Source organism: Pseudonaja textilis, chromosome 1 (assembly GCF_049901715.1).
Source record: "Pseudonaja textilis isolate UNSWEBS1 chromosome 1, rPseTex1.2, whole genome shotgun sequence".
Classification (NCBI taxonomy): Eukaryota; Metazoa; Chordata; class Lepidosauria; order Squamata; family Elapidae; genus Pseudonaja; species Pseudonaja textilis.
The window spans coordinates 168,398,088-168,423,286 of NC_141990.1; positions in this window are offsets into that span (position 1 = coordinate 168,398,088).

A 25,199-nucleotide genomic window follows, 5' to 3' on the forward strand; every position below is an offset into this window, starting at 1 on the left:
ACACGGTTGAAATGGAATAGATTTATTGTATATAAAATAAAAAAATAAAAAATTATACATTAAAAAAAGTGCTTTGGCAGTGCTCTTGCTCTGTGATGATCCAGTGATCGAGCTCTTTTTGACAGTCACATTGTTGGTAAGTACCGGGTAGAGAGCCAAACCTGATTGCCTACAGCTAAAGGTGGAACATCACGATGAGGCCAATCTGCAAAGTGTTTTTAGTCCTCCTTGGCTCTCTCCAGTTGGTCTCGGACCATGTGGTGTATGGCTTTTAACTCTTGCAGGAACATATCCACTTCCGGAACTGGGGAGTCAGACAGGGCCAAATGGAAGAATTGTGGATGAAAGCTGCAGCTGAGGAAGAATGGGGACACGCAGGTTGATGCATGTTGAGCATTGTTGTAAGCGAATTCTGCCACAGGCAGCACCTCCACCCAATTGTCTTGTTAGGTGTTGCTAGCAGAGGTATTGCTCTAAGATAGCATTCACTCTCTCTGTACCCCCGTCAGTTTTGGGGTGATGGGTGGATGACAGACAGAACCTGCAGTTCCACAAGTAGGGTCTGCCAAGTGTGCCGTAAATTGAACTTGCCCCCCTGGTCTGATACTATTTGGTCTGGTAGCCCATGCAACCGGAATACATGGGAGATAAATAACCAGGCCATTGTCCTTGCCATAAAAAGACTCACACATGGAATAAAATGGGCCATTTTCATCAGCATGTCCACCACCACCAAAATGGTTGTAGCACCCTTCAATGTGAGCAACTTGATTATGAAGTCCAATGAGACTTTCTGGGTTCAATGAGACATCCAGGGTCTTTCTGGCATGGGTGATGGCTGCAAGAGACCAGGGGCACACCTGGAGCATACTTGGCCTGTTGACAGATCCCACATGATGCCACATATCCTGACACGTCATACCTGAGTCGTGGCCACAAAAAATGTCCTAGAGATGAGGTGCAGCGTTTTGAAAACCCCAAAGTGTCCCACTGCCAGGCTCTCATGGCATTGGCATAGAAGAAGGCCACAAAGAGGACCTCCGGCCACATAGATGCAATCACAGAACCACAACAGGTCCCCTGTATATGCCCAAGGAGTCTCCCATCCCCATCCAGTTCTCGATGAGCTGCCACAAATGGATCCTGCCATTGTGCCTCTTGAATCCTAACTCAAAGATCCACAGGTTCCTCGGTGGCCGTGAACCGCTCCAATGGAATCACTGTCCAGGGCAAGATTTTGTCCTCCCTTTGGGTATATTTGGGCTTCTGGGACAATGTGTCAGCATGCTGATTCCACCCACTCGAAACATAGGCCACTCAGAAATCAAATCGGGCAAAAATCAGCAACCATTGCACCTGATGTTGGCTCAATGTCTGGGCTGTACATAGGTATTCCAAATTGCAAAGATCTGTCTGAACCTCGATGTGGTGATGACCCCCCTCCAGATGGTGCTGCCATGTCTCAAAAGCAACCTTAACCACCAATAGCTCCTTGTCCCATATCGTATAATTGTGCTCCAGAGCCAACAATTTCTGTGAATAATAGGTGTATGGGAACAAGATGCTTGTGGGGGCGTAGACCTGGAGGAGCACACACCAATGGCCACATCAGAAGTATCCATTTCCACCACAAACAGCTGGAACAGATCAGGTTGTTTGAGGATAGGCTCGGAGGCAAAGGTGGCCTTCAGGTCATTGAAGGCTTCCTGCTCCTCAGCACCCCAATGGAACTTCTCCCTTTTCTTGAGCAGATTAGAAAGGGGAGCAGTCAAGGCAGCAAAGTGGGGAATAAATGTGAGGTAATAGTTCGTGAACTCCAACAGTCACTGCACATCTTTTCCTCACTGTGGAGGTTCCCATGCCTGTAACAACTGATTTTTTCCATTTCCACACTGGCAGGTGAAATACAATGACCCAAGAAGTCAATTGTGGTTTGTATGAACTGGCACTTCTCGCACTTAGCGAACAGGTGGTTATCTCACAAATGTTGCAACACCAGCCGCACATGTTGGCAGTGTTCCTGCAGGGATGCCGAGTAGATCAAAATGTCGCCCAGGTAAATGACCACGAAACTGATCTAATAAGTCATGGAAGATGTCGTGCATAAAATGCATAAACACAGCTGGAGCATTGGTTAAGCCAAAAGGCATCATGGTATACTCGAAATGACTGTACCATGTCCAGAAAGCTGTCTCCCACTCGTCACCGGCATGAACTTGGACCAGGTTATAGGCCCCCCGCATTCAACTTGTGGTAATCACAGCACTCCGGTTTCTTCTTGATGAAGAGTATTGGTGCCGCCAATGGGGAGGTCGAAGGCTGGATAAACCATTTCCGGAGATTCTTCTCAATAAAGTCCCACAATGTGGCCAGGTCCGGTTCCAACAGGGAGTATATCTGACCCACTGGCAATTTAGCATCGGGCAGCAAGTCAATCAGACAGTCATACGACTGATGTGGGGGCAACTGATCTGTCTCCTTTTCCCCAAACATGCCACCAATTCTGCAAGTAGATTCAGGTCCACAGGCATAGCAACACCCCCTGTACAGGCATGCAGGCAATGAGTGGCACACTTTCTGAAAGAAACTGCACTGCTCCAGATGACCAGATGATCTGTGAGATATGGGCCTGTAACTACTCCAACCCCAGCACCACCGGAAAGTGAGGTACTGCGGCAACGTAGAACATGGCTTCCTCCACATCCTGCCCAATACACATGTGAAACGGTTTGGTTGTAGCAACCACAGGTCCTGAAGGGGCCAACCATCAATTGTCTCCACCAATACTGGTGGTGACACCTGCTGCTGGGGAATGGACCACTGCACAGCAAAGTGCCGTCCATGAAATTGGCCATGGCCTGAGCCCACCAAGGCCTGGATCTTCACCGTTCCCTGACCAGGCACAAACACACTCACTGTCAGCACAAGATACTTCACCAAGGGCAACTGGGGTGAAGATGGTGGTCCTGATACCACTGGAGCCTGACCTACAGAACCCTGTAGGCCAAGTGATGCTTGTTTCCTGCTGCTGCTGACGTTGTTGCTTTAGGTGCCTTAGCAGGACACTTGGCTGCAAAATGGCCTTGGCTGCCGCAGTAGAGGCATAGGCCATCATGACAATGCCTATTCTTTTCAGCTTGGGACAGGTGAGGTCAGGTAGCCCTCAACTGCATGGGCTCATCCCAAAGGCACTTCCGATGGGAGCACTGTCTTGATGGGAGTGGATGCAGCCTCCGTACATCGTTGTGTCTGTTGCTGCTGAATCCTGGTATTGCTACGAAGGCACAGACAATAGATAGTCCTCATTTGACAGTTACAGTTTGGACTGGTTGTTAAGTAGAGCTATTGCTAAGTGAAACTGTGACTGTGTTTATGATCTTACTCCACCTTTGCTTTACTTTACAGATCTGTGAAGGCTATAAATTCAAGGATTGGTTGCAAATTTACTTTTCATCACAATAGTAAATGCGAACAAGTGCCACATGAGTCAGTCACTAAATGAAGACTACCTGTAACACTATAGTATAGAGCATTGGATAAGCAATTTACTTAAAACTCACCACAATTGATGGGAGTTAAAAGTCAGAAACATCTGAAAGTCATGGTTTTTGACACTATGTAGTGACTGTGGTGTTCAGCCAGCCATGGGCATCTACAGATGTTTGTTCTGCTTTAAAAAAAAAGTATTTTTTTTTTACCAATTTAACCATGGACTTGCTTGATCAATCTTACAGATCTAAGAACATTAAATTAAATTCACATAAAAAGCATGAAAAGGAACAAATAATGCATAAATAACACTTTCACAGTCTGAAGACAGCACATGGTTTTATTAATAGTGTAATTGGTACTTGCTCTGGAAATTGCTTGGTACAGAAGTGTCATCTATAGGTGGATTCAGGGTGGCTACCAGATTGTGCAATTATTCGTTGTTTACAAATATCTCATTCTGAAAATGCATATGTATTGCTCAAGAGACAAACAGACAGTGCTCAGTGTTATGGGTGGGATTTCCAATCCATGATGCTCAAGAGATTGATTCTTTTCTAGTTACAAAATATACTGAGCTGGTTGGTGTATTGAACAAAAAACTTTAAAAGTTAATTAAACTATTTAATGTATTTACAGTAGCTAACCAAGAGTGAAAAAAGCAGGTTGCCCTTTAAAAAGAGGAGTGCCCTTGATATAGTACATCAATTTGTTTATAAAGCATAAAATAAGAGGATTTGGGAAAAATCAGAATTAAGGTACAACATTTTTCTCCAGCCTTTCTCTAGTCTTAGATAAGTTAAAGCACCAAATGACCTAACCTAGATGTCCTTCATACCTATGAAGGAATATACTTCATAGAGAAAAGACTGAAACAACTCTCTTTTTTGAAGAGAAAATTTAATGTCAAACATTTTACATCAGTAGAACAAATGGTATTTGCCATTTTCTACTTTCTGCAAGACATGTGCAAAGAACACAACTAGCATATAGCTACTATAACATTGTACATGTTGCTGACATGAATTGTTGCATGGATATTGTCAGGATTTATCACTGGGGAACTGGTGTAGTCAAGAGTCTCACTGACTTGAAGTAATTGTTGCTGTTACAGCCCTCCAAACACTTATGAATAGAATAGAATACTTTATTGGCCAAGTGTGGTTGGACACACAAGCAATTTGTCTTGGTGTAAATACTCTCAGTATACATAAAGAAAAGGTACATTCATTAAGAATCAAGAATCATAACGTACAACACTTAATGACAGTCATAGGGTACAATCAACAATCAAATCATACTAGGAAACAGTCAAGTGGGAAGGGATGGGTGATAAGGAGTGGTGAGAAGATTAACCGTAATAGTAGTGTACACTTTGTAAATAGTTGAACAGTGTTGAGGGAATTATTTGTTTAGCAGAGTGATGGCTTTTGGGAAAAAACTGTTCTTGTGTCTAGTTGTTCTGGTGTGCAGTGCTCTTTAGTGTCATTTTGAGGGAAGGAGTTGAAACAGTTTATATCCAGGATGTGAGGGGTCTGTAAATATTTTCACAGCCCTCTTTTTGACTCCTGCAGTATACAGGTCCTCAACTGAAGGCAGCTGGGTAGTAATTGTTTTTTCTGCAGTCCTAATTATCCTCTGAAGTCTGTATCTGTCCTGTTGGGTTGCAGAACCAAACCAGACAGTTATATAAATGCAGATGATAGACTCAGTAATTCCTCTGTAGAACTGTGTCAGCAGCTCCTTGGGCAGTTTGAGCTTTCTGAGTTGGCACAGAAAGAACATTCTTTGTTGTGCTTTTTTGATGATGTTTTTGATGTTAGGTGTCCATTTTAGGTCATGTGATATAGTAGAACCTAGAAATTTGAAGATCTCTACTGTTGATACTGTGTTGTCTAGTATTGTAAGAGGTGGTAGTATAGGAGGGTTTCTTCTAAAGTCTACCACCATTTCTACAGTTTTGAGTGTTTTGGCTCCTTGGTGTCCTTTTTGTCTTATCCGAAACCTGAAACTAGAGGGGAAATGGCAGTTAATCATGAGGGTCATACAGCAGACAAGGCAAAAACTCCTGGATTGACAGGTATGAACAAAGGTAGGGACCAGGTTTATAGAGATAAGAGTCTGCAGTCAGAGGAGGTCTCCTAAAAAAGGAATGTGCCTCTTCAATAGGTAAACGCCCAATGGACATTTCTTCTGTTAGGGTGCTAATTTCAAATGTTAATTGTTCTTCTGCATCCAATATAAATGAGAAAAATAATGATGTGACTCACATTTGGCTGTGATGCAGGTGTCCTTTTTCCGGACCTTCAGAGAGCAGATTTGCAAGGCAGGAAAATAAGGAGCAGGAAAAGTGCAAGGTGACTCTGACTTTTTGCTTTATTGCAGGAAGGGCAGGATCAGGCAGCCCAGAGATGGATGTGTGCTATCTATCAAGAAGCAGGCAAGCAGAGCGGGAACACCGTTTGACTTCCAGTACCCAGCTGGAAACTACTGCGTTCATCAGCCTTGCAATTTCAATGTTCACCAGGTGTAAGAAATGAATATCATTACTTTGTCTCCATCTCTGCAAGTGCAAAATGACAAAAGGGAGATACCATTACAGTGGCCTCTGGGAGACATAAAAGTACCCACAGGATGAAGCAGGCTGACTCAGGGGAATACGCCTATTATTGACCATTTTGCCCTGCTCCACCCTTAAAGCTACTTAAGCTACTCACCATATCTGCTGAGCCAGGGGAAACTAGCTGGAGTAGGGAGAAGATTTTTCTTAAATGTTACTACATTTCAGAATGCAGATATTTACTACATCTGTCTTTATTGTCACTATTAAAAGTGAAGGTTTAAAAATGCTGCATTGGTGTGTATATTTTTATGCATTGATTTTAACTTAATTCAACTAAGCTTCTATGCCACTCAAATCATGCTTGCTTCTAAGTAGTTTATGACTTCAAAAACTTTTGAGACATAACTATCCCATATGTACTTTCAACAGAGACAGAAACAGACTCTTGGAGCCCAGCGGCCTGTGAAACAGCCAGGTTTTGATGGCTTTATGAAGAACTAACTCTCTTGAGAGTTACCTGGTGTGAGGAGAAGAGAGACAGCAACAAAGAAGGCCAAATCCAGGTTCCAAATTACATGTCCTAAGGGTGTCAAACTTGATCGCGTCACAGGCTGTATTGTAATGTATCACAATGTTTTTTGTCTTTGTGGAGCTGGGATGGATGTGGCCTATGTGTGATGTATCTGGCCCACAGGCCACCAGTTTGACAGGCCTGTCCTAAGGGTAGCACCATAGTGGGAGCCTTCTGCTCCAGACATCAAAGGATGGGCTAAAAAGTGGCTATTAGATATTTAGGTTCTAAACCAGGATTTGCCCTGGAAACAGAAAAGTACTGGCCTGCAATGCCTCTGCCAGCAAAAATGGAGCTTGGGAAGGCCGCGCATGGCCCGCCCAGGCGCTGTTTTCAGCCATGACAGCCTCATGGAGCTGGAGGGTAGCCCCCCCAAGCTCCGTTTTCACTGGCAGAGGGCTGCAAGAGGCCGTGGTGGCCCCAAACTGGAGTTTGGGAGCCCATTTTTGCTGACAGAGCACTCAGGCCACCATAGGGGCCACAATACAAGTGACATCAAGCTGGCCACACCCACCCTGGTCACGCCCACCCCAGCCTGAGGTCAAACACATCCCTGATGTGGCCTTCAATGAAATCAAGTTTGACATCCCTGTTTTAAAACATGGGAATGTTAAAGGTGATGATTAGCACCTTCAGAGGTGGGCTGCACTTTCGTTGACACGGGGTTCACTGGTCATGAGTTCGCTTTACTTGCACATGCCACTTTGGGGCTTCATCGCAGCTTCAAACAGGCAGCTAATCAACTCAGGCAGCTCTGGTGATTACAGCAAGGTAGCGCAGGGGAAAAGTTAGTTATTTAGGGAAAGCATAGCACAAGGGCAGGTGGGCAGGCCCAGCTAGAAATCACAGCAAGGGGTTCGCCCGAACCTTGCTGACATCCAGCAGCCCACCATTGAGCACCTTTAACTGCACCCAGAAAGCTCTGCTCTTTAATATTACACCAATTACAAATCTGAATTATATAAATAACATGTTCCCCTTATTGTGCAGCCTATGCATTTTACTCCCTCCCCCCTTATAGGTAGGATGAATGAAGATACAGCTAACAGTGGGCAGGTAGATTATTCTTCCCACTATGATAGAGCAAGAAAAAGTAGAACTGTGGAGGTGCTGGGGATATAATGGGCTTCTATACATCAACATATGACATGACTGATTTTTTTTCCTGGCTATTTCTTGATTCTTAACCATTTGCAAATCATTACTTTTTGCTCTGTTACTCCAGGAGCCAGTCGCTTTTTGCAGACCTTTTCAGGGCAAAATAATAAAGGTCTGCATTTAAGAGTTTTCTAGTGCCCTTTAATTTCACTTTCCTGATGCTTATAATTTGTCTATGAATATATGCAGCAAGTACAGGAGTGGTAGCTCTGGGCTGCGTGTAATCACTTTCCCTATGCATTACTGCATCTAAATAGCCACACCACTGTTTATTCATCTCCTGCTTTGCCATCTAATTACAGGCACTTATTCAAAGGTTAAAGTGTGTAACCGGAATGCTCAGAGTAGGGAGGGAAGTCAAGTATAATGTCCCAGTGCTACTACTCTGTCCAAGTACAGAAATCCTTTTAAAAAGCTATTTTCATTTAGGCCAATTTTAAAATGGAAATGTGCTGCCAACTAGAATCAGGCTACAACAACACCTTTGAGTTCCTCCCAAGGAAAGGAAGTGCCTCTGCTATGTATCTTAAAGTATTTGGGGGTACCTCAGGAGAATACATGTTTAGCTCCTGAGGTGAAGATAAAATATGAAGCGTATGCTAGGAGAGCTGTGAACAGAACATATTTTAGAATATTCTCCTAAGGCAAAAAGATATTCAAGCAGGGTAGATGGCTTTTGTGGTTCTTCCACAGTCTCCCCGGGTCCAGGTTGGATGGAGCATAAACAAAACATTTTGTGAATCAAATTACAGCCTGCAGTTTCTGCTTTACATTTTCAGGTAGTCCTTGATTTACAACAGTGTGTTTAGTGACCATTCAAAGTTACAAAGCAATGAAAAAAGTGACATGACCATTTTTCACACTTATGACCATTGCAGCATCCCTATTGTCATGTCATTTACATTCAGCTGCTTGACAATAGGTTTATATATATGACAGTTGCAGTGTCCCAGGGTCATGTGATCATATTTTGTGAACAACTGTCAAGCAAAGTCAATGGAGAGAAGCCGCATTCACTTAAGAACCAGGTTACTAATTTAACAACTGCAGTGATTCACTTAACAAACGTGGCAAGAAAAGTTGTAAAATGGAACAAACTCAAATTTCTCCCTTAGCACCATAAATTCTGGGCTCAATTGTAGTCGCTAAATCGAGAACTATCTGTATTTCTGACAACAAAATTTAAGGTACATGTTACAAGTCATGCTGACTTATTCCACAAAAAGGAATTATAAAATAGAAATTATAAAGCTTTAATTTAGGTGGCAAAATGCAATGAAAAATGAATAATGTAAGGAAAACAAGCATCTTTCTATACTCATGTTTGAATTACCAATGATAAATGAAAATGCAAAGCTTAAAATTGCTTAATCTTGTTTATTTTCAGAGGCCCTTCAAAATGTGAGGCTCCAAGCTGTAAGGTTGCACAATTTATCTCCTGCTTAAAGATAACGAAGTAGGCAGGCAAATAGCTCCATCAGCACCCACACCTTAAGGAGAAAGGCCTGGTAACATGAATCTGCAGTGCCTTTCCAGAAAGAATTAACATTTTAAGCACAAAAAGGATTCCCTATTGGTCTGCATTTAATAAGTTGTTTCAAAAGCTTTAGAAAACACAAACACCTCACTTTCCTAGTGTAGTTATTTAAACACTATTTGTGTGTAAAAATGTTTGTGGGCAGAGAGGAGTTGAGAGATAGGCTTCCCTCACAAATTCCTACCCCCAAACACTTCTTCTGTATTTAATTGCTAAAAATAAACCTAAGTAGATCCTACTTCACCATTTATCTGATCTTAAACAGAAGGGAAAGCCTGTTAGATCCCTGATGCTAACAGTCCCTTTTCCAGATTTTGTTAAGTAATATGCTAAAGCCCTTCTTTTCAATTATTGGGAATAAACTCCTCATAAAATATTCTAAACAAGCCTGGGTTTTTTTCTTGAGGCTCTAAATTATTAATGCATTACTTTTACTGTATTATACTTGTCCTTAAAGCAACTCATTTCTCGGTCAGGAAGACAAACCTAACAGTATCTCATGAAGGGAAGATTCCCCAGCAAGCAGCTGGCTGCCAAACGCTCAGACCCGCACCCTGTTCACACCCATAAGCAAGCACATGCGCGAACAAACATGAAAACAGAGTGCGCCCTTTAGCGGTAAAATCCACTCATCACCACCGAGAGGAGAAAGAAATCTGACTCGTTTGCAAGGAAACCTATTTGGTCTTTAGTTATGGTAAGAACTGATCATAAACCAAGTACATAGTAGATCATAAACCAAGTATGTAGTAGAAACATGTAACAGTTTCTACTACGAATGCGGGGCTTCGTGCCATCTTCTTCTTTTCCATTTCCTCCTTCAGCTTAATTTTTAAAGTTTTACTGAGATAAAGGAAATATGTTGCAAAAATAGGTTACTACTGACAGATATGAGGAGGAATGTAAGTACACAGAGGTGTATATAACAAAAGTGTCTGCAACAAAGAGCTGATGGAAGTTCCATGAGCAACAATCTTATTTTGAAACTGGAATGGTTAATGAGTCTATTTCTGTTGTACCCAAATCTAATGCGAATGAAGGCTTGAGATGTGAGAACCCATCATCACGTCTAATGAACTGCCTGAGGATGATGAAATCAGAACACTTCCCTACATCAGCAGACAAATTGATTGGAGGAAGAGCTGCTGCCAAAGCCCTACTCCTGGAAGGACAACTAGCTTCTGTTGGTCACAGCTGATTATAGGGTTGCTCCTAAGAGCAGACCTACTCAGCCTGTCCACTTGTCAAGTTCAAACACAGTTTAAGAAGGTGCAAGACTCTGCTTCTGGACATTAGAGCCTTGGTGGTGCAGTGGTTAGAGTACAGTACTGCAAGCTACCTTTACTGCAGCCAGTTGCCTGCAATTTGGCAGATCAAATCCTACCAGGCTCAAGGTTGACTCAGCCTTCCATCCTTCCAAGGTGGGTAAAATGAGGACCCAAATTGTTGGGGGCAATATACTGACTCTGTAAACCACTTAGAGAGGACTGTAAAGCACTATAAAGTGGTATATAAGTCTAAGTGCTATTGCTGACAAGAGTCACTGGTTCCAGGCTAGGCAAACAGGATCATGAGGGGTCCTTGGCCATTAGAATGTACACTAAAAGCAAATCCCACAATTTACTAGCACCTATGATGTTGCCTAGTTTAGGTAATGAAACATCTGCAAGAAAACATCCAAGCTCAGAGAGCACCAAGGACCCCTCAGTTCAACCCTGAGCTACAAATATTCTTCTTTTTGGAGCCAAGGCTATATTACTACCACTAGTTACTCAAAGTGCTAAGCTTGGCATTGGTAACAGTCTCTGAATGACAGATACATACATTCCCTTACATGCAGTGAATGCAGAAGTCTAACAAAACTTTTAGTCCCACTGAACTTCTTTGGCCATCAGAGTTCTGCTGCTGCCTTCCCTGTTGTCCACAGAGAGGGTTGCTGTGGATTCTACTTGTTGTGGAGCGACGGAATAGACGAGGCATAGACCAGAGCATACAACGAACAGTCTTTATTCAAGGAATAAAGGGTTGTCGCGTCTGCCAGCTAACAAGGCAGGCTGCAAGCGAACAATGGCTGGCTCCGTTCAACAGCCGGCTTTTATAGCCGATTGTCAAACGGAGCCAACCAATGGTTGCTGCTGCTCCCGCTCAAACAGCGGACCTGGTTGGAAACCCCAACCAGTCCTAAAGACATAACACTCCTCCCCCCTAGCTGGGCACATGCATAGTCCTTGAGGTATGAGGGTGGACTTCGCCGGCGGCTGGAACGTCGCAGCTCTGGAACACTGCCAGCGGGCATCGAGTCCCTGGTGCAAGATTCCGAAGTCGCCGGAGCGGCCTCTAGTAGTGGTGCAGGACCCAGGGACTGGGATGACTCTCCTTGCTCAGGCAGGCTCGACAGAGTGGCTCGGTCTGGTCGGTCGGCGCTCCCGCTGGGTGGATGTGATGGAGACTCGGATCGGCAGTCCTGGCTCGTCCTCGGCTCGGTCCGTTCGAATGGAGGTGTCTGCTCCCTCAGGAAACTCCCTTCTGGAACCCGGGCGAGGATTTGAGGGCTGGCTGGTGGATCTGGCTCACCGCTGGTCCGGTCGCTCCGCCGCCTGCGCAGTTGGTCTAGGTGTCTCCGCCACACGCGACCATCCTCCAACTGGACCCGGTATGATCTTGGGCCAGTGACGGCTACGATTTGCCCGGGCACCCACAAGGGATCTCCTGCATAGTTCCTTGCAAAAACTGGATCCTGCAAGGCAAAGTCTCGTACCTGGCTGTCAGATCCCAAGGGTGTACCAGGGCAGTAGTGAGGGTGCAGCCTGTCAAGAGTAGTCCTTAAACGTCTCCCCATTAAGAGTTCAGCTGGGGACTTGTTAGTGCTCGTGCATGGAGTTGTATGCTGGCTAAGGAGAAAATGGGATAACTTGGAATGCCAGTTTTCCTGACCGAGTCTGGCTAGCGCCTCCTTAGCCGTCCTGACCGCTCTCTCCGCCATCCCATTACTAGCAGGGTGAAAGGGGGCCGTGAGGACGTGTCTAATGCCCATATTCATGACATACATGCTAAATTCGCAGGACGTGAACTGCGGCCCGTTGTCTGAGACTATTGTGTCAGGAAGTCCATGAGTTACGAAGAGTCGGGTCAGGGCTTTAACAACTGCCTGTGTGGTGGTTGTGGGTAGCAAAGCAACGTCAATCCATTTTGAATATGAGTCCACAACCACCAAGAAAGTCTTGCCATGCACAGGCCCGGCCAGATCAATGTGTAATCGTGAGCATGGGGCATTGGCGCTTTCCCACTTGGTGGGTGGAGCTGCAGGTGGGGCTGCCCTAGACTCCTGACAGGGTTTACATGAGCTTACCCACTCTGCGATCTGATCGTCCATCCCGGGCCACCATACGTAACTGCGAGCCAATGCTTTCATCCGCACGATACCCGGATGGCCCTCGTGCAGCACCTTCAATACGGGCACACGAAGAGAGGTTGGGATAACGACTCTGGTGCCCCACAGCAAACATCCCTGGAGTCTAGATAGTTCCTGTTGGCATGTTTTAAACGGAATAAAGTCAGTTGCATACTTTGTTTCCGGCCACCCCCTCCCCACCCAGTCCAGAACCTGGGCGATTGTTTTATCTTTCTTGGAGTGTGCCGCGATGTCGTCTGCAGTCACTGGTAGCTTAAATTCGTTGAGTTCGAAGATTGTGTGCACCGGAGCTGGTTCCTCGACTGGTGTCGGTAAGGGGCAATGGCTGAGGGCGTCTGCGTGGCTTAAAGTCTTACCAGGGTGATAGACCAGTTTGAACGAGTAGGCCGCTAAGAATAATGTCCATCTCGTCATCCTGGGTGACAGTACTTGTGGCGTTTGCCTGTCCCCCGATAAGAGCCCCAAAAGTGGCTTGTGATCGGTGATGAGTTCGAAATGGTGGCCAAAAAGGAATTCGTGAAATTTTTTTGACAGCTGCAACTGCCGCTAGGGCCTCCTTGTCGATCTGGCTGTAGTTTCTTTCAGTCGTTGAAAGGGTCCTGGAGAAAAAAGCAATTGGCGCTTCGGTGCCATTAGGAAGTCTGTGACTAAGAACGGCTCCAATCCCGAAGGGGGATGCGTCCGCAGCCAGCACTAAAGGGAGGCGTTGGTTGAACTGAATTAAAACAGCATCAGAGGTGAGCAGAGACTTGACCTCTTTGAAAGCATGGGATTCTTTGGGGCCCCAGTGCCACGGAGAGTCTTTATCTAATAACCTGTGCAAAGGTTCAGCGACTGACGCTTTGTGTGGCAAGAATGAAGCATAGAAATTTAATAGGCCCAGGAAGGCTTGTAGTTCCGTTTTATTGGTAGGAGTGGGTGCCTCGTGGATGGCTTTTACTTTTGACTCCACTGGGTGGATGCCTGAGGCGTCTAGTCTATATCCTAGAAAGTCCACCTGTCTAGTGGCGATGGTGCACTTCTCCCGTTTGAGTTTGAGACCATGCTGTCTGAACTTCTCCAAAACTGACCTAACCCTCTGTAGGAGCTGGGGCCTATCCCTAGCGGAGACCAAAATATCGTCAAAGTAGGGGACTACTCCTGGAAGACCTTGGAGAATTCTCTCCATCAGCGACTGAAAAATACCTGGGGCAACGCTAACGCCAAATTGGAGGCGTTTACACCTGAATGCTCCTCTGTGAGTTACTATGGTTTGCAAGTCTGCTGTGTGGTTGTCGACAGGGAATTGCTGATATGCCTGCGACATGTCTAATTTGGCAAAAATGGTGCCGGGTTCGAAAGTGTGCAACAGGTGTTGGATGACTGGCATGGGGTATGCGCTAACCTGAAGATAACGGTTAAGGGTTGTCTTGTAATCAGCACAAATTCTCAAACTGCCGTCCTTTTTTAACGGGGTGACTATGGGGGTCTCCCACTTGGCGAAATATGTGGGTTCAATTACCCCTTGTTTGAGGAGTTTGTCTAGTTCCGCGTCTAATTTTGGGCGGATGGCGAAAGGCACCCTGCGGAATTTCAGGCGGACCGGGACTGCCTGGGGGTCTACGGAGAAAGAGATGGGTGTGCCATTGTAGCAACCCAACTCACTACTGAAAACATCGGAATAATCTGAGAACAATGTGTCTACATCGGAAGTCGAGACAGCATGAATCCCTGTTATACTAAGGCCGAGAGAGGGGAACCAGTCTAACCCCAAAAGACTAGGGAGGGTACCATTAACCACCACTAAAGGCAGATGGCCTTTGAAGGTTTGGAATTTAACAAGGAACTTGCCTTTCCCGAGGACAGGGATGTTCTTGCCTTGATAGTCTCTCAGGGTGAGGTGGCACTTTTGCAGCTGCTTCCTGGTCAGTCTGGGTTGAATCTTTTTCAGCGTGTCCCAGGAGATGATTGAGAGCGCTGAGCCGGTATCGACCTCCATGGTACAAGGTTTACCTTCTAGGGAGAGAGAAAGTTTAATTTTATTTGGAGTTAGAGAAGTGTGGTTGGCGTGGTAACACGTGTAACAGTCTTCTACTTGCCTTTGGAGGCTAGGAGATAAGGGAAACTTCTGGGGCGGAGCGCGTGCTGCCTGGCAGACTCTTGCAAGGTGACCCTTCTTGTGGCAGTTTAGACAACTGGCGTTTCTAAACCTACAAGATGCCCGGGAATGGGAACCCCCGCAGGTTAGGCACAAAAGGTTCTGTTGTGGGCCACTGCTGTTTCTCCGCCTCGCTCCTACCTGTGGCTGTTTCAGCTGTTTGAGGCGATGGACCTCTGCACCTTCAGATGGGTTATCCTCACTCAACACCTCCTCATAGTGGACTGTGGAGGTAGCGTTTTTTGGTGTCATGCCCTGAATCTCAGCCGCCGATTGGGCGGACAGTTCTGCAGCTAGGGCTTCGTCTACAGCTTGGGAAAGATTTAGATCCTTCCGGGCCAGCAGGCATCATTGGAGCCTCTGATCCCTTACCCCGCAGACGAGTTGGTCGAGAAGCATGTCGTCTAAGTAATTCTTGAATTCGCATTGTAGAGCGGCTGTCCTCAGGGCGGCCATGTATTGATTGATGGATTCCCCCTCTGCTTGCTTCCTCATCCTGAACGCGTAGCGTCTTGCAATCTGGGAAGGTTTAGGGGAGTAGTGGTTCGAGAGTGTTTCTTGTAACTCACTCCATGGGACGTTCTTGATGTCACGAGGTGCAAAAAGTGCTGTGGCCGTATCGAAAACTGCTGCCCCGCAGTAGCTAAGGAAGTACAATTTCTTCCTGTGCTCCGCGGCGTCGGCTAAACCAATGGCATCAATGTAATGGCTGAAACGATTCCTGTAGGAGTCCCACGTCTCCTCGTTGGGTTTAAATGGTTGAAACGCCGGATTGGCGTTCATCTTGGGCCCCTCGGTGTCGTTGGTAGACTGGGCTATCTCTCAGGTGGGTTGTGGTCCGGGGGCTGCGCTTATCGTGCATGCTGGCGGTTGCAGTTGCAACGCTCTCGACTCGCTCGGTGACTCGGCCCTTGCGAGGAAAGCTTGCGTTTCGCGCTCTCTGTGCTCGTGGCGGCTGCAGCTAACAGCGCCATAACTTCGCTTGAGTGACAATTCAAACGACAGCGGTTTGAATTTCGTGCCCTCTCGGGGGCGTGGGCGGCTGAGAATTCAGCGCCGTGACTACAGCTCTTTCGCAGCGGAAATGGCTTGCGCTTTGGGTGCGAAGCGATCGCAGTTCAGCTCTGAGGCTTCGCGGTGTGACTTCAGCTCTTTTGTATTTGGTTGCTTCTGGCTAGCCTGCGGTCTTATCCCATCCTCGTCGCCAGTGTTGTGGAGCGACGGAATAGACGAGGCATAGACCAGAGCATACAACGAACAGTCTTTATTCAAGGAATAAAGGGTTGTTGCGTCTGCCAGCTAACAAGGCAGACTGCAAGCGAACAACGGCTGGCTCCGTTCAACAGCCGGCTTTTATAGCCGATTGTCAAACGGAGCCAACCAATGGGAGCTGCTGCTGCTCCCGCTCAAACAGCAGACCTGGTTGGAAACCCCAACCAGTCCTAAAGACATAACACTACTGACCAAATCAGTAGGCCTGAAAGGGTTTCTCTCAAATTTTACAGTCTGAAACTATGTAGTGAGAAATATTCCAGTACAGATAGTCCTTGACTTACAAATCACAACTGAGCCCTAAATTTCTGCTGCTAAACAAGACACTTGTTAAGGGAGTTTTGCCCCATTTTATGACCTTTCTTGACACAGTTATTAACTGAATCTGGCTTCTCCATTGATTTTGCTTGTCAAAAGTTGGAAAAGATGATCATGTGATCCCAAGACACTGCAACTGTCATGCATCCAAATTTTGATTATGTGACTGTGGGGATATGGTAATGATCGTAACTTGAAAAATGGTCATAAGTCACATTTTTCAGTGTTGTTGCAACTTCGAACAAACACTAAGCAAATGGTTGTAAGTTGAGAATAACCTGTATGGAAGTATAAAAAAAAGATTGCTGTGAAATGTTAGTAGTGCTTCTTAGTAAATAATAGGTCAGCCAGTAACAATAACCCCTGAAAAGCTTTCATGGGTTAGAGAAAACACTGGCATGTCTTTCAGGGCTCTTTTTGCTTTTCAACCTTTGTGCCACATTAAAATGAAGCTGGGCTATTGCAATTATTTAATTTGAAGGAAGGGAAAATACCATCCAAAGCTTCCTTCCTTTTCAGAAGGATAAAACATATCCAGGTGAAGACTCTGAGCTTCAGATATTGTGATCCAGTTCTTTGTCATTGTCTCCCTGGGACATTAGCAGAGCAATATGTAAGGAAATAAGGAATTTTCATCTTCAATGGCCAAAATCATTACCTTCAACATTTATTTAAGTGCTTTGATTTTCCTCCACCTCTAATTTGGATCTGTTTCCACAACTGAAAGACCCCAAATGAAGAAAGATCAACATGTTCTTTTTAAATTTTAGTTTGGGAGGCGAGTAGTTACTTGGCTTTTGTGGGGGAGGAGGAGGAGACAATAATAATGACATGCTGTAAGCACTAGACTTTTTCCCTTCAACCGAAAAGAATGAACTTCTGAAAGCTAGGTACTTCAAAAGGAATTCTTCGTTGAAAGGAGTAATCCAGATACTAGTCAAAGCAGAGTCTAAGATACCCCAGGTATACAGGGACAGATAAAGGGAGTTAGAACCCCTCCCCTTATTCTGATGTGGATTTAGTCAACCAAAGAAACAACATGTTAATTCCCCCCTCCCTTTTCTGGGAACGTATCTTAGAAAAGTTTCTCAGGCAGTTCCTTTCAGAGCTGGAATTTTTATGATTTCTTCTCCTCTTGCTATCTCTCCAAGAGGTGACAAGGTTCCAGGAATCTGGCTCTAGTCATATATCATGTGCAAGTTATACAGATTCAATACAAGGCTTAACATATTCAGGTTACATCAAAAAGGATTACTTGTACCAACTCACTCCCCTTCTTACATTGAAGAATGGCAGATACATGGATCTGACACATGCATTGGGTATCAGAATGCATGTACCTGATGATGATGTTTTGCATGTATGTCCTAATTTTGTCATCATGGTAATTTTCTGCAGATGCTGCTTCATATTGGGTCCTTAGGATGATTATTCTATTTATTACATTCATTATGTTTTACTCAATTGATTCAGCTGTGCAAGATAGGTTAAGAGACAATAGTGAATTATTGATGGAGTGTCAAGAGTTGAATCTTGGGGCCACTAGTAACAGCAATATTCTAGCCATGACACTCTGCTTGCTCTAAGACTCTGGCCCCATTCACAGGTTTTGCTTACTGAGGCTCTATTATTTGGGATTCATTCACAAAGTATTCATAACACATCCCACAAGATCCTTTTCTTTAAGAAATATTTTTAACCTACCATTTTAGCTTACACCTGAATCTCCTATCCAAGTAATATGACCTAAGCTTTTGAACATGTACTATCTGATGTGTACTGAAATATGGAGTATTGTTCTTGCAGTAAATAATAGCCATTTTAGGATCTGAAAAGTTGGTCACCAAATCCAAATCATGACCAAAGTGCTCAGCCTGATCCCATCATTCAATACAGCTAAGAGGGTTTTATTGCCTTAGAAATCTATTTTGCAATCTTTTAAAATGTAGAATCTTCTGGAATTTGACACTCTTGATATCTTTTTTTCAGCACTCTATTATATTTGATGTTAGTGCTACTTGATTATCTGATCATTGATTTTTGACAATATTTGATAGTTATTATGAAGCATTTTTTCACTTATCATACAGTACTGAGAGCTATGAAGTAACAGTCTAATAATAAACAGGATGTCAAACTATAGGTTGTATTGGATCATCTTTAATATCATTTGGGTTTTTTTTCTCTTTCTCTCCCTCTCCTCTCTGTGTGTGCACATGAGTAGATGGACAGATATCTACTGTAGAGGATTTTGAGGGCTTTCCCTAGATAGAGACAAGTTTTATTATCATCCATCCTTGCCTTCCTTTTTGTGTAAATCCCTGAAATGCTCTGCAGAGGATCAGGGAAAAAATTGTTGCAACCTCCACTTCATGGCATCTCATGGTGCTGCAGTGCAGCTTGGATGATCCAGTTTATCTTATGCTTCTATCTCAGTGAAACCCCCAAAACAGGGTCCCCAAAGTCCCCTAAATTACCTTAGTGAATATATAGAAGAAATATAATTTCATCTTCTCAGCTGACAGATGTGATGCTTCATGGAATATGAAAGATGTTAATTGACAGAAAAATAAAATGGTGTATGCTTGGAACCAATTAGGAGAAGCAGAGAGAGACATAAATATAACAATCAGTTACTAGACTGCAATCTATAGAGCTTGGCAGGGTGTCCCAGAATTGAAGCCATGAAATAGTACTGTATTCCCCCTTCACTGCAGAAAGGGATTTCCAGCCTTGAAAGGTATAATTTAACCCAAATGAGCCTTCTCCCCAAACCTCAGCCCTTAATCCCTCAGATTTTGAAACTTCAATGTTAGAGAGAATTGGGTAGGTCAGTAGCAATCCTGGTGCATAATCAAAGAGACTTTGGATACCTATTTAATAATTCCCACCCTATTGATCAAGTTGGGACTGTTGTTTCAGGCTAGTATGAGACAGGAAACTTGAGTCAGAATGCAAAATGGTTCAGTGATCCCAATACCCCTTTTGAAAATTTTCTTCAACAGCAATTCCTCCATCCAGCCTGGTCTGGTATTACTTTGGAAACTCAGTGAGATTTCCAAAGTAGTTTTTATTTTATTCCAGAAGATTCATTGTTTGATTTTTCAAGAAATTGAAGCCAAAGAAGACACCGCTCTCAGAATCTTCAGATATGTATTTTATTGGTTGACTCAGCCTTCCATTCTTCTGAGGTGGGTAAAATGAGGACCCAGATTGTTGTGGGCAATATGCTAACTCTAAACTGCTTGTGGGGGGTAAAGCAATGTGAAGCAGTATATAAGTCTAAATGCTATTGCTATTAAAAAAAGATTGGACTTCAGGTTGCAGTTCAAGTTGCTTGTGATCAGCTATACATTCCTTCCTAGAACAGGGCTAGAATATTTAGCATTAGGCTCGGCAGAATACCAGTTGTGTCTGTCAGGGTGGATGTACTCCAGATCCCCTTCATCAATTAAGATCATCTAATGAGACCTAGGAGGTGTGCCTTATCTGTGGAGGTGTCTGCCTTAAGAAAAAAACCCCTCCCACCCCTGAGATTTGGATGTCCCTGGCCTTGCCAGCATTTCATAAGGCTTTTCCCCTAAGTTTTGGACCTGGCTATTGCTAAGCCTGTTTCTGGCAGGTTTTGGGATTTTTTAAATGTACATGTTTACTGTTTGTTATGTCTTTGGGACTGGTTGGAGTTCCCAACCAGGTCCGCTGTTTAGGCGGGAGCATCAGCAGCTCCCATTGGTTGGCTCCGTTTGACAGTCGGCTATAAAAGCCGGCTGTCGAGCAGAGCCAGCCTTGTTGTTCGCTAGCAGTCTGCCTTGTTAGCTGGCAGACGCGACAACCCTTTATTCCCTTGAATAAAGTCTGTTACTTGTATGCTCTGGTCTAAGCCTCATCCGTTCCTTCGCTCCACAACACTGGCGACGAGGATGGGATGTGACATACAGGCTAGCCAGAAGCACCCAAAACCAAAAGAGCTGAAACCACGGTGTTGAATCGTAGCTGCCTCGCTCACAGAGAGCTCGAGCTCAAACCGCTGCGATCGGAGCTGAAAGTCACGGCGCTGACAGCCTCAGCCGCCTCGCTCACAAAAGAGCGCGTAATTCAAACCGCTGTCGTTTGAATTCAAATCTCGCAAGCAAAGCACAGCACTGTAGCCACAGTCGCCAACGCTCCCCAAGAGAGTGCGAATTTCAACCGTTACCACTGAGCTGAAGTCATTGAAGCTAGTACGGCGCTGTTAGCCACCGCCGCCAACGCGCACTGAGAGCACGAAATTTAAACTGCCTTCATGAGGCTGAAACTCACAGAGTGAGTCTTGGGCGCTGCAGCCGCAGCCGCCAGTGCTCGAAATAAGCGCAAATCCAAAGGGCCACGACCACCCAGAGAGACAGCCTATTCTGCCAAGAGACTGAGGGTCCCAAAATGAATGCCAATCCGGCATTCCCACCGTTCAAACCCAGTGTGGAAAAATGGGACTCCTATAAGAACCGCTTCAATCACTTCCTGGATGCCATTGGTCTGGCTGATGCTGCGGAACATAGGAAGAAGTCATACTTCCTAAGCTACTGTGGGGCTGAGGTCTTCAACACCGCCACGGCGCTCTTCGCACCACGTGAGATCAGAAACGTCCCATGGAACGAAATACAGGAAACACTCTCTAACCATTATTCCCCAAAACCTTCACAGATCGCAAGGCGTTTCGCGTTCAGGATGAGGAAGCAAGCCGAGGGGGAATCCATCAACCAGTACATGGCAGCCCTGAGGACAGCCGCTCTTCAATGCGAGTTCAAGAACTACTTAGACGACATGCTTCTTGACCAACTCGTCTGCGGGGTAAGAGATCAGAGACTCCAACGACGTCTACTGGCCAGGAAAGATCTAAATCTTTCCCAAGCGGTGGAGGAAGCCCTAGCTGCTGAACTGTCCGTCCAGTCAGCAGCTGAGATTCAAGGCACCGCGCCAAAGCCTGGCACTTCCACCGTCCACTCAGAGGAGGTGATGAGCGAAGCTGACCCCTCTGAAATTGCAGATGTCCATCGCCTAAAGCAGCTGAAACAGCCACAGGTAGGAGCGAGACAGAGAAACAGCAGTGGCCCACAACAGATCCCTTTGTGCCTAACCTGCGGGGGTTCCCATTCCCGGGCATCTTGCAGATTCAGAAACGCCAGCTGCCTTAACTGCCACAAGAAAGGTCACCTTGCAAGAGTCTGCCAGGCAGCACGCGCTCCTCCCCAGAAGTTTCCCTTATCTCCTAGCCTCCAAAGGCAAGTAGAAGACTGTTACACGTGTTACCACGCCAACCACACGTCCCAAACTCCTAATAAAATTAAACTCTCTCTCTCCCTAGAAGGTAAACCTTGTACCATGGAGGTGGACACCGGTTCAGTGCTCTCAATCATCTCCTGGGATACGCTGAAAAAGATTCAACCCAGACTGACCAGGAAGCAGCTGCAAAAGTGCCACCTCACTCTGAGATACTATCAAGGCAAGAACATCCCTGTCCTCGGGAAAGGCAAGTTCCTTGTTAAATTCCAAACCTTCAAAGGCCATTTGCCTTTAGTGGTGGTTAATGGTACCCTCCCTAGTCTTCTGGGGTTAGATTGGTTCCCCTCTCTTGGCCTTAATATAACAGGGATTCATGCTGTCTTAACTTCTGATGTAGACACATTGTTTTCTGACTATTTTCAGTAGCGAGCTGGGTTGCTACAATGGCACACCCATCTCTTTCTCCGTAGACCCCCAGGCAGTTCCTGTCCGCCTGAAATTTCAGAGTACCTTTCGCCATCCGCCCCAAATTAGACGCGGAACTAGACAAACTTCTCAAACAAGGGGTAATTGAACCCACAGATTTCACCAAGTGGGAGACCCCCATTGTCACCCCACTCAAAAAGGACGGTAGTTTGAGAATTTGTGCTGACTACAAGACGACACTTAACCGTTATCTCCAGGTTAGCGCATACCCCGTTCCAGTCATCCAGCACCTATTGCACACTTTCGAACCCGGCACCATTTTTGCCAAGCTAGACATGTCACAGGCATATCAACAGTTCCCTGTCGACAGCCACACAGCAGACTTACCAACCATAGTAACGCATAGAGGGGCATTCAGGTGCAAACGCCTCCAATTTGGCGTTAGCGTGGCCCCAGGTATTTTTCAGTCACTAATGGAGAGAATTCTCCAAGGTCTTCCAGGAGTAGTCCCCTACTTTGACGATATTTTGGTCTCAGCTATGGACAGGCCCCAGCTCCTCCAGAGGGTTAGGGCAGTATTGGAGAAGTTTAGACAGCATGGTCTCAAACTCAAACGGGAGAAGTGCACCATCGCCTCTAGACAGGTGGACTTTTTAGGATATAGACTAGACGCCTCAGGCATCCACCCAGTGGAGTCAAAAGTAAAAGCCATCCACGAGGCACCCACACCTACCAATAAAACGGAACTACAAGCCTTCCTGGGTTTATTAAATTTCTACGCTTCATTCTTACCACACAAAGCTTCAGTCGCCGAACCTTTACACAGGTTATTAGATAAAGACACTCCGTGGCACTGGGGCCCCAAAGAATCCCATGCATTTAAAGCGATCAAATCTCTGCTCACCTCTGACGCCGTCTTAATTCAGTTCAACCAACGCCTTCCCTTGGTCTTGGCCGCTGACGCATCCCCTTTCAGGATAGGAGCTGTCCTAAGTCACAGACTCCCCAATGGCACCGAGGCACCAATTGCTTTTTTCTCCAGGACCCTTTCCATGACTGAAAGAAACTACAGCCAGATTGATAAGGAGGCTCTGGCTGCAGTAGCGGCAGTCAAAAAATTGCACGAATTCCTTTTTGGCCACCATTTCGAACTCATTACCGACCACAAGCCACTTTTGGGACTTTTATCGGGGGACAGGCAAACTCCACAAGTTCTGTCCCCCAGGATGACTAGATGGACATTGTTCCTGGCGGCCTATTCGTTCAAGATGGTCTATCGCCCCGGTAAGACTTTAAGCCACACAGATGCTCTCAGCCGCTGCCCCTTGCCGACCCCAGTTGAAGACCCAGCTCCGGTGCACACGATCTTCGAAGTCAACGAACTTAAGCTACCTGTGACTGCAGCTGACATCACGGCACACTCCAAGAAAGATAAAATAATTGCCCAGGTTCTGGACTGGGTGGGGAGGGGGTGGCCGGAAACAAAGTGTTCAGTTGACTTTGTCCCATTTAAAACACGTCAACAGGAATTATCAAAACTCCAGGGATGCCTGCTGTGGGGCACCAGAGTCGTCATCCCAACCACTCTTCGCGTGCCCATACTGAAGGTGCTGCACAAGGGCCATCCAGGTATCGTGCGAATGAAGGCATTGGCTCGCAGTTACGTATGGTGGCCCGGGATGGACGATCAGATCGCAGAGTGGGTAAGCTCCTGTAAACCCTGTCAGGAATCTAGGGCAGCCCCACCAGCAGCCTCACCCACAAAGTGGGAAAGCGCCAATGCCCCATGGTCACGGTTACACATCGACCTGGCCGGGCCTGTGCATGGCAAGACTTTCTTGGTGGTCGTGGATTCGTATTCTAAATGGATAGACGTTGCCTTGCTCCCCATGACCACCACACAGACCTGACTCTTTGTGACTCATGGGCTCCCAGACACGATAGTCTTCGACAACGGGCCACAGTTCACGTCCTGCGAATTTAGCATGTATGTCACGAATCTGGGCATCAAACACGTCCTCACGGCCCCCTTTCACCCTGCTAGTTAATGGGATGGCGGAGAGAGCTGTCAGGTCGGCTAAGGAGGCACTAGCCAGATTCGGTCAGGAAAACTGGCATTCCAAGTTATCCCGTTTTCTCCTCAGTCAGCATACAACCCCATGCACTAGCACTAACAAATCCCCAGCTGAACACTTAATGGGGAGACGTTTAAGGACTACTCTTGACAGGCTGCATCCTCATTACTGCCCTGATACCCCTTTGGGCTCTGACAGCCAGGTGCGAGACTTTGCCTTGCAGGACCCAGTCTTTGCAAGGAACTATGCAGGGGATCCATTGTGGGTGCCAGGACAGATCGTGGCAATCACCGGTCCAAGGTCCTACCGGATACAATTAGAAGACGGTCGCGTGTGGCGGAGGCACCTGGACCAACTACGCAGGCGGCGGAATGACCGGACCAGCGGTGAGCCGAATCCACCAGCCAGCCCTCGAGTCCTCGCCCAGGTTCCAGAAGGGAGTTTCCTGAGGGACCAGACATTCCCATTCGAGCAGAGTGAACCGAGAACGGACCTAGACTGCCGACCCGAATCTCCATCACATCCACCCAGCAGGAGCACCGACCATCCAGACCGAGACGTTCTGCAGAGCCAGCCCGAACGAGGGGAGACATCTCATTCCCAGGATCCAATGCCAAATCAAGAGGACACCACAGCGGCCACGGAGCCGTGCTCCATGGACTCGATGCCCACCAGCAGTTCCCCTGAGCTTCGACGTTCGGGTCGCCAGCGCAGTCCACCATCATACCTCAAAGACTATGCATGCGCCCAGCTAGGGGGGAGGGGTGTTATGTCTTTGGGACTGGTTGGAGTTCCCAACCAGGTCCGCTGTTTAGGCGGGAGCATCAGCAGCTCCCATTGGTTGGCTCCGTTTGACAGTCGGCTATAAAAGCCGGCTGTCGAGCAGAGCCAGCCTTGTTGTTCGCTAGCAGTCTGCCTTGTTAGCTGGCAGACGCGACAACCCTTTATTCCCTTGAATAAAGACTGTTACTTGTATGCTCTG